At 41.1% G+C, this 15,569-nt stretch overlaps 1 long non-coding RNA gene across 1 annotated transcript in view; it reads left to right on the plus strand.

Moving 5' to 3' along the window:
• LOC147353501 (uncharacterized) overlaps positions 1-15,569 on the plus strand; it is a 577,435-nt gene that overhangs the window by 406,741 nt on the left and 155,125 nt on the right. The window contains exon 5 of the long non-coding RNA XR_015145686.1: positions 11,201-11,289. This is a non-coding gene — a long non-coding RNA (uncharacterized LOC147353501). The remainder of the gene's footprint in view (positions 1-11,200; positions 11,290-15,569) is intronic.

A 15,569-nucleotide genomic window follows, 5' to 3' on the forward strand; every position in this document is an offset into this window, starting at 1 on the left:
GTGGGGTCACAAAGAGTTGGATGTGACTGAGCAACTGAACTGAACTGAACAGAACTGAAGATAGTTTATGAGGCACTCTATATGTCTAATATGAATTTCAGAAAAAAAATAGAAGTATTTCTATTTAGAAGTCTATTTAGAATATTCTAAACTTCTATTTAGAATATTCTAAAATTTAAAATGTAATTTCTAATGTCAATGCACTGTAGATTTAAAGGAAGCTAAATAATGCCACATCAGACACACTGTAATAAAACAACAGAAAAAAATTAAATGTTGAAAGGCAAACTATTTGAAAAGAAATGAAAATTAGATTGAGCACAGACTTCTCAGCTACATCAAGAGATACCAAAGACAATCAAAATGCTAAAAAAAATCATCAGCATATGTTTTTCTACCAGTTAAACTATTGAGACTAAGCAAAATAAAGTTCTTTTTAATTATAAATTAGTATTTAAACACTTTCAGAGCTTCACTAACAGAACTATTAATAGAACCTAGGGCTCAAAAAACATCAATAAGAAAAAAAGAAGTAAAATATGACAATAAATGCAATTGTTTATGTTTTTAAAATTTTTGTGTTTAAATTAAAATCCTAAACAATAATGACAAGTTGGAATAGGGAAGATTTTAAAGAATGAAGTGTGTGAAGTATTGTGCCATACTCAGGAAAATGATAGAAAAAGATTTTATTATAAAAATCTACAGTTCAGTTCAGTTCAGTCACTCAGTCATGTCCGACTCTTTGAGACCCCATGAATCGCATCATGCCAGGCCTCCCTGTCTATCACCAACTCCCGGAGTTCACTCAGACTCCCGTCCATCGAGTCAGTGATGCCATCCTGCCATCTCATCCTCTGTTGTCCCCTTCTCCTCCTGCCCCCAATCCCTCCCAGCATCAGGGTCTTTTCCAATGAGTCAACTCTTTACATGTTAAGTTTATGTTTAAAAAATAAATATAATTTTTAAAACAAGGGACATACAATCCATAGTTCAAAACCAGTCCAGAGCAACATGGCCAAAAATTGGCTCTTTGAAAAGCTGAGAAAATAGAAAAATCATTATGTGGCAAAACTGATTAATAAAATAAATAAAATTTTTAAAAACAAATGCAACAAATGGAAAAGGGACTTAACTACAGACAGAGTAAAGATTTTAATATTCATAATTTTGTGCCAATTTATGAGAGAGATTCAAGAGGGAGGGGACATATGTATACCTATGGCTAATTCATGTTGTTGTTTGACAGAAAACCACAAATTCTGTGAAATAATTATCCTTCAATTTAAAAAATAAATTAATTAAAATATATATAAATTTTTTTAAGTATACCAAAATGCATATATAGAGACACTCATTGAAGCTTCACTTTTAAATAGAAAAAGGAAAAAACACTGTATCTAGCAAATGGGAGACTACATAAGAGAGCTATGATATAACCCATGATGGAATACAATACAGCCTTTAAAAAGGAAGTGAATCTGAGCATGCCTAAGATACAGTCAAGTGAAAAATACAAAGATCAGAGGAAGCAGTTTAGTATGGGTCCTTTGAGTAAAGAAAAGAAAAGCTGGATGGGTTATATATATTCCATTATGTATAGTTTATATATATACTTTGATCATATAGGTAGGGAAAATGTTTCTGAACAGATACATGAAATTGACCAGCTGAGAGAAGTAAAAGCCTATTTTTTTATTTTATGCCTTCCTATTTTTATGTTGGATTTTCTAACCATGTGATAAAATACTTTTTATTTTCATATCCAACAGAGGGCTTTTAGATAGTATGTTTATAGACCATTTATTTTCTTCATATTCTAATAAATGTATTTTGAATGGTCCACAGTCGCTACATCTGTTTCTGTCTACACTACCCCCTTGTAGGTTAGTATGTGACCCTGAAGAAGATGACCACGTTGAGAATGAGGATATTCTTATTCGTGTAGCTTCATTAGGGACTGATGGACTAGAGCATGAATAGTGTGTCCTATCTAGTGGGATCTTTTCAGATGAGTAACAGAAGTTGTTTGAATCTTTTGAAGTGTATTGATAATATTGATTTTCTAGCAGACATGTTTGTTATTGTATTTATTTATTCGGATGCACTGTGTCTTAATCACAGCTTGTGGGATCTTAGATCTTCTATCTTCCTTTCAGCGTGTGAATTAGTTGTGGGATCTAGTTCCATGACCAGGGATCAAAGCCAGGCTCCCTACATTAGGAGCACAGGGTCTTTTGGCCACTGGACCATCAGGGAAGTCCCTAGACCTGCTTCTTTTTACTTTTCCTAAATTGTTGAAAATGGTGTTAAGCTCAGTGAGGGCAGCAATTGTTTTTTACTTGTTTTGTGTCCTTCATGGGTGACTCTTCAGTTCAGTTCAGTCGCTCAGTCGTGTCTGACTCTTTGCGACCCCATGAATCGCAGCACACCAGGCCTCCCTGTACATCACCAACTCCCAGAGTTCACTCAGACTCACATCCATCCAGTCAGTGATGCCATCCAGCCATCTCATCCTCTGTCATCCCCTTCTCCTCCTGCCCCCAATCCCTCCCAGCATCAGAGTCTTTTCCAATGAGTCAACTCTTCGCATGAGGTGGCCAAAGTACTGGAATTTCAGCTTTAGCATCATTCCTTCCAAAGAACACCCAGGGCTGATCTCCTTCAGAATGGACTGGTTGGATCTCCTTGCAGTCCAAGGGACTCTCAAGAGTCTTCTCCAACACCACAGTTCAAAAGCATCAATTCTTCGGCGCTCAGCTTTCTTCACAGTCCAACTCTCACATCCATACATGACCACTGGAAAAACCATAGCCTTGACTAGACAGACCTTTGTTGGCAAAGTAATGTCTCTGCTTTTCAATATGCTATCCAGGTTGGTCATAACTTTCCTTCCAAGGAGTAAGCGTCTTTTAATTTCATGGCTGCAGTCACCATCTGCAGTAATTTTGGAGCCCCAAAAAATAAAGTCTGACACTGTTTCCACTGTTTCCCCATTTATTTCCCATGAAGTGATGGGACCAGATGACTCTAGCACAGTGTTTAACACAAAGGAGAGCTCAGTAACTGTTGGTGAAAGAAATTAAATTAGAAACTGAAGGACTTTCTCTTCCTTTCACTGGCAACATGTTTGCATTGGAAGATTGTCAGATTCATTGATTTAGCAAATGTATATGGCATATCTTTTAATACATAGTATTCATTAGAGTAAGGGTTCTCAGACTTCTTCACTTGAAAGACCAAAATCCTCCCACCCAAACAATTGGGAGAGACAAATAAAGGATACCCAATATTTTATTTTGCCATGTAAAGTTATTTTAAAACATCTATTGCAATCTACTATCATAGTGTGCCATTGCTAAAAAAGGCATTTAGCAACAATAACAGCAAAAAAAGGGAAGCTATAATCTCAGAATAAAAGCCAGTTCTTTAAGTACTTATAGTTAGCACTCCTTTTTTTTTTTTTTCTTTTTCGGCTTCAGCTGGTGAAAACTCCAATCAGAGATGAATGTTATTCCATGAGCTGTGTGTAACCTTCGCCGATGGGCTGTGACCTCAGCCTTCCTGAGATTCAAGTTGCTTATCTATAAAACAGAGCAGTAATAATGCCCAGATCAGGGATGATTATGAGGATTAAATTAGGTACTGTATGTACGTAACCTACCAGTTCTGGGCACAAAGCATTCTGTTAATGTTAGCTATTAGTATAGTTGCAGGTAATGATATTATTATCTTGAAATTAGCACTACAGCAGCTAAGAGGAAGCATAAGACTTCCTTTCTGCACTTTAAGAACTCAGCATCTAACTAGAAAGAGAAGCAAATGATGAAAAAATGCCCCACAAGTGATATGAATGATGAGGGACATAAGGATGTGGTCAGAGCCTGGAGGCAGTGCAGTGGAGTCAGGTCAGACTGGGATGAGTGGACCCAAAGATACCTGGGTCTGAGTCAGCCAGGTTGGAACGACACCCTTTTTCAGGTTTGGAGAGAAATGAAAATGGCCTGTTTGGTTGAAGCGCTTCTGCTTAGAACGATGAAAGCACTTCAGTGCCCAGGATCGGTCCTTGTGGCTTATAGCCTAGACTTGGTCATTAGTGGACACCGTGTAGCCACATAGCTCAGCCCTCAGGCACATTCAATTCAATGCCACACTCCTTCAAACATCCATGCCTGGGCCACACCCTAGAAAAATTAAATCACAGCCTCTTGAGTGAAGCACAGTGGAACAGATCAGATTTCATGAGAACTTCTTAGAAAGAAAGAACATAAAATCACCATCACCATCAGCAAAAAAAATTCCATGCTTAGTAGTTCTTTAAAATGAGGACAGAAATCATACAAATTACCCAGATGCACGTCCCTTGTTTCTGAGATGTCTTCAAGGGTCCTGACTGTGACCTGACTTCCTCCCTCCCCAGAGAATATTCTATATCTCTCAGCCCCTGCCCGGACTCATAGGGCACCAGGCACACGTGGGGCTCTGGAGCTTTGGCCTCACTATCTTAAGGACAATCTGTGTCTGGTCCTAGGCATCCTTTTCTAAACTCCCTACCTGGTTCTAAAGATTAGCCTCAGAAACGACCTCTGATCTCTATCCAGCATGAACACACTCCACAGGACAGAACCTCTTAGTAAGTGGCTGATCAGCCTTACGTGATTTTAACATCCCCCATCATATATAAGCATACCCTAGTCATGTCCACTTGGAACATGAGCCACCATCCTACATCTGTCAATCATCAAATATATATTGAAGGACTTGTGTGTGCTTGGTCCTGAACTGGGTGCAGTGGGGAATAGAAAAACTCAATTTCTGCCCAAAGATGAGCTCAGCATGTTGGAAACATTAACAAAGAACAGTTGAGAGAGTCTCAAGGTACATCCCTCATCTTTGCTATGTTTTTGCTTTTCCTCGGTTGTACATTTTTTTTAGGTACCTGGGAGGGATTGGACAAATCTCTACTAAAATGAGGTGTTTGAGGACTTGCTTCAACAAGAATTGGGGCAGAGTGGATTCAAATTGATTTTTTTAAATAAATTATGATGTGGAAAGAATCTCTGCATCATTAGTCATTAGGGAGATGTAATTTAAAAATCACAATGAGTTACTTGTAGATACCTAGTCAAATGATTAATCCCTAGTGTTGGCAAGGAAGTGGCATCCATCACTGATGAGAATGCAAAATAGTATGCAAAACCACTCTGGAAAATATTTGGGCAGTCTTATAAAATTAAATATATAACCAAGGACCAAGCAGTTTTACCCCCAGGTATATACCCATGAGAAATAAAAGCATATACCCACACAAAGATTTGTACCTAAATGTTCATAGCAGCATTTTCACAGTAGCTCAAAGGTTGTTGTTATTGTTGCTATTCATTCGCTAAGTCGTGTCTGATTCTTTGCAACCCCATGGCCTGCAGCACACCAGACTCCTCTGTCCTCCACTATCTCCTGGAGTTTGCTCAAATTCATGTCCATTGAGTCGGTGATGCTATCTAACCATCTCATCCTCTGCTGCCCCCTTCTCCTTTTGCCTTCAGGCTTTCAGCATCACAAAGTGTACACAACTAAGTCCTGCTTATGCTGGAGAAGCAACTGTGGTTCATCTGTAGAATGCCATTTACCAATCAGAAAGAACCAACTACTGATACACAGGATGACATGGATAAATCTAAAAGCATATGCTGAGTGAAAGAAACCATTAACAACAAAAAAAACCAAATTGTTTTTTGCATTACCCAGTTTATATTATTAATACCCTCTAGTTGGGGGAAAACAGAAATAATAGGAACCAAAAGAGATCAGTGGCTGTCTGGTCTGGAACCCAGAAAGGAGGAGTGACAAGAAAAGGCAAGAAGGAATTTTTAAGGGTGATGGAAGTAGTTCTGTATCCTGATTGTGATCATTTTGTGATTGTTCACATTTGTCAAACTCATTGAGCTGTACAGATTAAAAGGATAAATTCTCCTGAATGTTAATTAAACCTCTTAGAAGACTAACTTGTAAAATAGATAATTTTTTTAATAGCCAAATTAGGATAAAGGATGCATTCTTAGAATAAGGACAGGTGCCAGGTTAGAAGGGGCTTCCCTGGTGGCTCAGAGGGTAAAGCATCTGCCTGCAATGCAGGAGACCCGGGTTCGATCCCTGGCCAGGTTAGAAGAGACTAAAAGGAAACGATAACTAAAGAGCTTTTCACCCCCAAAGTGCAGTCAACCCAGGTCTTTATACCCCTGTATTATGTCTGTGGTGGTTCCTGAGCAATCTCCAGCATTGGATACTGTTCAGAGCCATGCCTCAGCACGTCCTTGGAGCATTCCTGGACCCACCCTGTGGCAGCTGCCACATGTTAGTCGTTTCCTGCTGCTCTCCATCCTCCGTTGTAGGAAGCTTGTCTTCCGGGCCGGCAACCAAGTCACACTCCAGGCCTCCCACTCTGGGTCCCCATGGTTATCCCTAACCAGGGGGAGAACACAGTGTTTCAAGTTGCACCAACCCTTCATTTTAAAACAAGAGCCTAATGAAAGGGCAGGTGTGCCCTGAGCCCTCTGTGATTAGCTGTAGTTCTTGGCAGAGTGTGACATGCTTATTCTTCTGAATGAGCACAGAGCACAAGGCATTTACCATGGTACTAATTGCTATTGGATGAGAACAAGCAGCCCCAGTATGTGGGCATGAGGCAAGACAAAACAGATGCCAAAGTCATTCAGAGCCATACCCTGCACTGGGCGCTGTGCCGGTGGCTGAGAACACGTTTGTCTAAATGTCAGTCTCTGTGTTTAGGGTGTGGGAAGTGAGCCTAGAATCCCACATGCTTCTGGTTGAGTAAGTGGGCAGCTGCACACCCTTCTTCCTCCCCTGCAATACAGTCAGCACTTGCATCAGTGCTGTTCTTTATACTTACATCAAGTTAGATGGGGAAATAATGTACACATTCAAGTATCTCCCCCCAGACTTTGCAGTACATGAAATTTCCTCTGTAAGAGAATGATTGCTCAAGCAAAGCCACTTGTAGGCCAAGTTTAACTCATACATTGGACTTCAAAGAGACGAGTCTATCAACTCTACTTCAATTAAAAATAATACATAAATAATATGCAAATCTAAATCTGTCTAACACAACAGATTTCAATGTCATTTATTGTGGGAGACAAATCTGTATACATCCTACTTCTTTATGCTTCTTCTTGTCTTCCCAGCAGTCACCATAGACAGAGGAAAATGGAATTACCTAATAAACCAAGTCTTCTGAAATCTTCCAAGTATAGTAATGGTAGTCAATCATAGAGCTAATATCACATCCAATTTTATCAACGGATACACCAGAAATGGTGATAAGGGACTTTATGAATTGAAAAAAATAAATAGCTTTCCCGTGGCTCTTAATTACTTTTCCTATGGTTAAAAGGAAAGCTCTGGAAGAAAGAAAATGGGGGAAAAGTTCACTTCATGAACGCTTGCTCATCACCATAAAGATGAATGGAAACAACATAGCTAGATCCCTCAGCATCTCCTCGGTAGACTGGGTCTGCCCTTAAGAGGCTAGCCCAGTGTTCTCTCAAGGAACCCCAGGCTGCGCCAAGCCTGCTGATGGAGATCTTTGGCAGGCAGAAGGGGTGCCAAGTACAAACGTGTCTGGGCAGGTGGTCAGGGCTCGGGGGTGGAGGGGTGGAGGGGGGAGGCATACCATGATACCTCCACCTGATGTCATATAGGTTTATCTGCTTTGTATGAAAATGACCCAAGTTTTAGTCAGTGTCCTATTTCAAAACTGGGATGCTAGCTACATATGAATCTCTGAGCCTGATTAGTCATCACTAGGGACTGCTCCATGTGCCCAAATTCCACTTCTCCCAAACCTAACCAGAATTATCCTCCCCACTGAAACCTAGCTGCCACATTACCAGGTTTATTAGGTGGGTGTGGGCATATGGAAGCCATGTATTTCCTGATTAAGGAAGACTACCCCCCAAGACTCTGTGCCAAGCATCATGAGAGTTGTTATTACCTAGACTTTGTGCCCCTGGGCACAGAGATGATATTCCCCTCATGGAAGCAGAGGGGCATAGTGTCACAAGAGGAATGGATAATCCCTTAAGTGCTTGGAGTCCGTCTTTGCATCTGTAAAATGGGGACATGTGGATGCATAGTTCTCCTTCTTGAAAGGCCTGTGGAAATTCTAGGTAACAGCAATTCTCATGATGCTTGACACCTCATATCTGTTCATAGGTTTCTTGAATTTCAAAGATGGAAAGAGTAGGTATTCTCTTGTATATAGGTTTGCTTCAAAAAAGAAATGTAGTCATTTTTTATGTGTAGTAATTACACCACCCCCAAAACAACCCCCAAAATTGCAGAATTTGTGATGATAAGGTTATTAAAAAAACTTGGAATTCAGAAAAGAACCCAGTCTAAATTGCCTACTGGGTGCAACCTAGCAATTGTCAAAAAGTTCAATGCTGTTAGTATTGTCTTTGCTTATAGGACCTAAAGGTTACATTTGCATTTGTAATCACTGCCCTGTCACAGTTTGATAAATTGGAGAGCAGCTAGATCTTTCTCTTTAAGAACTATATTCCGTTCACTGTAAAGAGTAAGTGGGTTGTTTTCAAAAGTGACTACTCAATTGCCATATTTTCTCCCTTCTCTTTTGGGAATTGAGAAAGTGGTCAGAGTTGGGAAATTCCTGCTGAAAAATTAAGTAGCTCATATGACACCCACACCCAGAAGCTGTTTACATTTTCATCATTGTCCTTGGGAACTCTTGCTCTTCCCTTCGCAATTTGTGCTTTGGCCAGCAAACGTCAACTTCTGTGAGGACTAGAACCTGAACTACCTTCTTTTGTTGCCAGTCAAAATGCTGGAAATCACTTGCAAGCATTTTTATATAGATGCCCAGAAACTTCCATTAAAAGTGGCTGGTCTCCATTTGGGACAGAAGACTGACCAGGGAAATTCCAGAAGGGCTGGTGAGGTCATGGACCAGAGTTTCCAGGGTGATGACACAGAGATTTCCTCACCTCTCTTCTAAAGCAAGTCTTAAAAGTACCTAATACCCCACAGGCTGATGGGAGTGGTCAAAACCACTGTCCTCCAACCTGCATAATCAAAGCACCTCAGTTGTTTTCTTTTTTAATACTTCATATAGTCCCAAATTTAAATGGTAAAAGACAGTTTTTGGTAAAAGACTCTTTCCTCAAAATGCCCTCTTCCCCTCCCTATCAACAATCACATGGTTTTTGTTTCTTAAACAGTTCTTCAGAGCTGTTTTATGCATTTATCAATAAGCACATGTACACATACAGATGTGTGTAGTCATGTATATTTCCCCCTTTTAGTCATGAATGGGAGCACACCACAGAGACAGTTTGGGAGGGTTCTTTTTTCATCAGTTGGAGTATATTGATTTATAGTATTATATTAATATCAGGGTACAGCCAAGTGATTCAGGTATTTCTTCAGATTAGTTCCCACTATAGGCTATTTCAAGATAGTGAACATAGTTCCCTGTGTTATATAGTAAATCCTTGTTGCCCATTTATTTTATATATAATGTATCTTTTAATCTGATTCTTGTGGTTTATCCCTATTCCCTTCTCCTTTGGTAACCATAAATTTGTTTTTCATGTCTGGATCTGTTTCTGTTTTGTATATAGGTTCATTTGTATTACGTTCTTAGATTCCACAGGTGATAATATAATGTTTATTGTTCTCTGTCTGATTTACTTCACTTAGTATGACATTCTCTAGGTCGAGCCATGTTGCTGCAAGTGGCAGATTTTATTCTTTTTTATGACTGAGTAATATTCCACTGGGAGAAGGCAGTGGCACCCACTCCAGTACTCTTGCCTGGAAAATCCCATGGACAGAGGAGCCTGGTAGGCTGCAGTCCATGGGGTCACACAGAGTCGGACACGACTGAAGCGACTTAGTAGTAGTGGTAGTAGTAATATTCCGTTGTGTGTATATGTTTGTATACATATAAACATACATACATACATATATACCACAACTTCTTAAACCAATCATCTGTTGGTGGGCACTTGACTGTTTCCACGTCTTGGATATTGTAAATACTGCTGCTGTGAAAATTAGGGTACATGTATCTTTTCAAATTAGAGTTTTCATCTTTTCTGGTGAAAAATTTCCGAACATATGGTACCTCTACTTTTAGTTTGTTAAGAAACTTCATATTGTTGTCCACAGCTACTATGCCAATTTGCATTCCTGCCAACAGTGTAAGGGAGTTCCCTTTTTTCCACACCCTCTCCAGCCCGTGTTATTTATAGACTTTTTTGCTGATAGCCATTCTGACCAGTGTGAAGTGATACCTCAGTGTGATCTTTATTTGCATTTCTCTAATAATTAGCAATGTTGAGCATCTTTTCATGTTCCTGTTGGCCATATGATGTCTTCTTTGGAGAAATGTCTATTTAGGTCTTCTGCCCATTTTTGATTGAGTGGGTTTCTTTGTTGATATTGAGTTGTATGCAGACATATGAAGAAATGAAAATTCTTGTAATCTCTTGGAGATAATGTAATTTACTGCAGTCACTTTGGAGACCGGTTTAGTAATATTTAACAAAGTTGAAGATGTTCGCATTCTATGGCCCAGCAATCCCACTGACAGCTGTGTGTCCTAGAGAAGGGCTCACACACGTGTGTATACAGACACAAACACATACACACACTTGTGTTCCCAGTAGTGGGGCTTGTGGTAGTGAAAAAGGGATGCAAACTAGACATCCACCCAAAGAAGAATGCTTGGATCCATTGTGGTCTACTCATTGTAATAAAATAATTAAATCAAAGAATTAGACCTATAATTTCAACATAGAAAAAGCTCAGAAACAAATGTTGAGTAAAGAAAGCAAATTGCAAAAGAATATGTAACCTTTAAATGCATTTTTAAAGCATTATATATTATTAGTAAACATACTCACCTACATGTAAGAAAGTATAAAATCTTTCCCAAGAAGGATATGGTTCTGGCTTCGAATTTCCTCCTCCAGGGGATCTTCTCTACCCAGGAATCAAACTCGCGTCTCTTGCATCTCCTGCATTGGCAGGCGGATTCTTTACCACTAGCACCACCTGGGAAGTGCAGCTTATGGAAATCACTTATTTTTCTTTTGATGCAGCATCAGAACTATGTACAATTTCTTGTAACTCTTTACTTTTTGCTTTTTCATAGGCGCTGACTTGGAAACCGAAACATCGTGGATACTCAAAGGACAACTTTAACCCTTGCTGTCATCTTCTTCATCGTTGATTTTAGAGAGGGTGAGTACCATCTCTTTCTAAACTCATTTTTTCTAGTGTTTGTTTTGGCATCACTGACACTCTTCACCAGTTGTTTCAAAAGGTTTAAAAATTGCCTCGATAATCCAGGCATGTTCTAGGTTCTGTTTATATGCGTATATGCCCAATAGGACTTGAAGGAGAAGAAAGTAACCGAACCACACAGAATAGTGAATACAAAAGGCACTTGGCTGACTTTGCTTCTGGTTCTAACTTCCCATGTGTAACTGGTTGTGTGACCTTAAGAAAGTTACTTAATCCCTCAATCTCTTCCTCTGCAAGATGAGAAATTTGGGCTGGATTATTCTGAGGGTATTTCCCTAAGCTCTTTAATACTCTAGGCACATGGAGATTGAAAAGCACTGATTTAAAGCAGTCCTTCCAGAGTATGATGAGCCATCCTTCTGCTTCTGTCACTGGGGTGCTTACTGAAAATGTGCCTTCCAAAGCCCTTCCCAAATCTACGAAGTGAGAATCTTGAGGCTGAAGAGCAAAAACTTGCCTTTTCAGCAAACTCCTCAGGTAAACTGGGTGTACAGTAATGTTTGACGATCATTTCTGGTCACATGTACACTCAGTTCTGTGAGATGTAATGAGCTAGTTCTGAGCCAGGCGGAAACCAGCTGGAATCATTTTGTATTTGCAGTTGAATTGACAAGGTCGGCGTCCGATGACTATTTTATCCTTGGTTTCTTGGCTCTGTACCTTCCCTTTGGCAGTCCTCGACTCAGCGGTTCACTGGCCAGATCTAGGTGTCGTGTGTAGGCGCCTTGGCTCTCCTCCCCTTGGCTGCAGCTGAATGAGAGTCAAGTCCTTTAGGAAATGATGGTTAAAGGATAGAATGTGCTCCCAGACTCTACTCAAAACAGGATCTTGTCAGTCTTCTTGCTCTCAGAGACATCACAGTCATCACCACCTCATCTGCCATCCGCTTCGCTGTTCCTCATTTGCTCTGGAGGGTTGGGCTTCACTCCAAGGGTGTCATCACTCTGAAATGACTAAGGGTATGTGGGCTTGAAATAAGTCATATTTGTATGTGAAACCAAGATGGCAGACTCCTAGAGAGAAGGCACTGGCCCAAACATCCCACCAGATTGTGCTCAGAGATCTGGATCTCGAATCAGGAAAGCATTCAGACTGCACTACAGTTTGATTCTGTTGCCAATACAGGATATGTGCCATTCCAGGCTTTCTGTGTTGTGTGCCTAAATCCTCAAGGAATCACAGCCACCCCTAAAGAGACTTATGTCTTAAAGGAAAACTAAATCCTGGCTTTGAAATACAAACAGGGTCTCTCAATACTGCCTGCAGAGACTCCCCACCAGGATCAGTCTAATTGCTCAGTGGGTGACTGTTGCTCTTCTCTGGAGCTTCTGCAGATGCTATTTTCTGGCATCAAATAAAGGGAATTGGAGCTCTAAGAACATAGTGTCGCTGTTGTCTGCTGTGAGTCAGATATGAAACTCTCCTCCCAAATCACAGGCAAGACATTGCGTGTGATGTGTTAGGTAAAGTACTAACAAGCACCCCTTCATGAGAGAACTACTTGCCCATAAAGAGCGTTCCAGACAACACCCACTGCAGGCTGGGGATGGATGTGGGCTTTATTTGATTTGGGGTTGATTTATTTGTTTGCCTTGCTTCTAGAACAGCATAACTTGGGTTTAATGTCTCGAATACTGAATCCAATACTTCTAGGTTCACTGACTTGTTATTATTTAGCATTTATGAAGTATATGTCAATGCACTTGGCGCTTTACAATGACTCGTAAAAAGGCATGATCCTGGCCGTTGAGCATAAGGTTGCTGCTGGTTGAATTACTGCCTGTGTGGAAATGATCACAGGACAAATCTGGATATCCTTTGTCCCCTAAACAATTATATATTCTGGTTCCTCATTGTACCTGTGCCAAAAATGAGGTATGATAGTTGCTGCTGCCATGTTGATGTCAGTGTCCTGACGAAATAGACTAAGTATCTAGTTCCTGATGCTTAGGGAAAGCTTAGCAAACACTGATGAAGGGATAAATGGATGAGTCGATGGATGGGTGCATGGATGATTGGATGGAGAGCTCTCTCTCCAGTGGACATCTGTAGTTTTCTCTTTGCCCTTCCATGCATGGCTTTATTTATGGATTGTATAAACTAGTGGTTATAGAGCTGGCTGACTTGGAAATAAGGGAACTGTTTCTTCTTAAGTGGCTTTTTGCAATGAAGAGGGGATCGATATATCTATGAGGTGGACAGAAACATAATGAGAAACTGATTACTCCAAATCAAATAAACTTGTTAATGACATTATATCAATGTCAATTTCTTCATTTTAATTATATAAGATATTACCATTGGAGGAAGTGGGGTGACGGGTATAGGTGAGTCTCTGTACTATTTTTGCAACTTCCTGTGAGTCTACAGTTATTTCAAAGAAGAATCTATGAACTTCATCCTTCAAATCTTTGTCATCACATCTCACTGCCTACATTTTCCAGGCACAGCCTCCCACCCCCTACTGATAGCAAATCTAAGTGTTTCCTTTGAGGACTCCCCAAAAAGCAGAGGCCAATACAAAATCAGACATTCTGGATATAGTGAAGCATAAAGTGAAGCATAAAATGAGAAGGAGAGTCTTCAACTTGCAAGGCAGTTCCAATATCTGTGAAAGGAGAGAGGGAGGAAAGAGCCTCAGATTGTGCATGGGACAGAGGAAAATCTCAGCCAAGCCAGTGAGGAGTCCCTGAGCACACTGCCCATTAGAGGAGTCCCCCATGGGTAGGGTGGCCCCGTTCTAGTCCCCCCACCATCCTCTGTCATCACCGGAGCAGCCTACTGGGAACAAACAGTAGGTGTGTTCAAAGGAGCACAGGCAAGTGGAGGCTGTCAGTGAGCTGTGCTCCCAGAACAGGTTCTCCCCAAGGGAAGGTTGAGCAGGATGCCTCCAAGGCCACATACTGGGAAAAAGGTTCTCTCTCAGTGCCCGTGCCTTCCTATCCAGCCCTCTTGCGACATTGACCCCGTGCCCCTCTGTCAGACTCATATTCTTCCTCCTAAACCAGAGTGCATTTCACCCTCCACTTCCTCTGTCTGCTCCCTGCCTACCCAGAGCAGATTACGGGAAGGTGTAGAGCTGAGCCATTCGATCCGCCAGGTATGTGTGCCATGCAGCATCAGGAGGTCCTTGCTGCCCCTCAGGGGCTTTCACTTTCCTTCCCCCGCAGATTCTCTGTCACATTTCTTATTGTCTTTACTGAACCCCCTTCTGCTTCCATCACTGGATTCTTCCCCTGGGTCTATAAACGTTGGCTCTCTCCTCCAGAACTCAACTGTCCCCTGATCCTTCTAACCCTCTGAACTGTCTTCATGCAGCCCTCCTTTCCTAGTCACCAAACCTCTTGTGAGATGTTTCTATACCTGCTGCTTCCTCCCCTTTCTAACAAAACACTAATCCCCTGACCCTCTCTTTCCCCCCTGGTCAGCTGAAGCTGCTTCCTCACATGTCTGTGTTGTTGAACCCAAAGCCTCATCTTGGGTCTCCCCTTCCATGACCTCTCGTATGTCTGTCGCCCCTCATTCTCCACATTTTCTCTTCCCTTGGCTTCTAGGCCATGCCCTCGGTCCTTGGCCTCACCTTTTATGACTCCTCTTCTTGTAACCTCTTAATGTTGCCCCCAGATTCTCTCTTCATCACTCTTGAGGTGACTCCACCTTCTCTCCCTTCACATTCTTCACCATTTTCATGATTAACTCTCCACACTCTGCAGTCTCTACAACTCCATCTTTAATTCCCTCTCAAACACAAATTCCCAAACATAGTCCCTGTATGTCTTAACCAGAGCTTAAAACTCTAAGCTTCCCATATTCTCTTCTCCTTGGGTCTTTGCTCTTCCTCTGAATGAAACTCCATTCTATCTGTCATTTGGGTTGGAATTTTGCCTCAACTTGGCACTTCATATCTGTTCCTCTGTCCATCCTTCCTCTGTAGAGTCTCTGCTGGCCTCTCTGTGCCCACAGTCCTTGCCCATCTCCAGCATCTGCTGCCTGCCCGTGGGGTCCTATTGACACCTCTGAACTGGCCTTTCCACCTTGAGTCTTTTCTCCTTCCAGGCCACTATAGTCACCAGTGGCAGTTTTATTTTCCTAAAAGCATAGCTTTTATTATGTCCCTTTTGTGCTAAAAAACCTTCGATGGCTCTACATTGGGTATTCAGCTGCCCAGGAGCTATAAGTAATCTCCTCCCAACTAAACTGCCTTTTTTTTTTCTCTA

The sequence above is a fragment of the Bos grunniens genome, chromosome 18, assembly GCF_055505025.1.
Source record: "Bos grunniens cultivar Pamir isolate PY7600 chromosome 18, Bosgru_T2T1.0, whole genome shotgun sequence".
Lineage (NCBI taxonomy): Eukaryota > Metazoa > Chordata > Mammalia > Artiodactyla > Bovidae > Bos > Bos grunniens.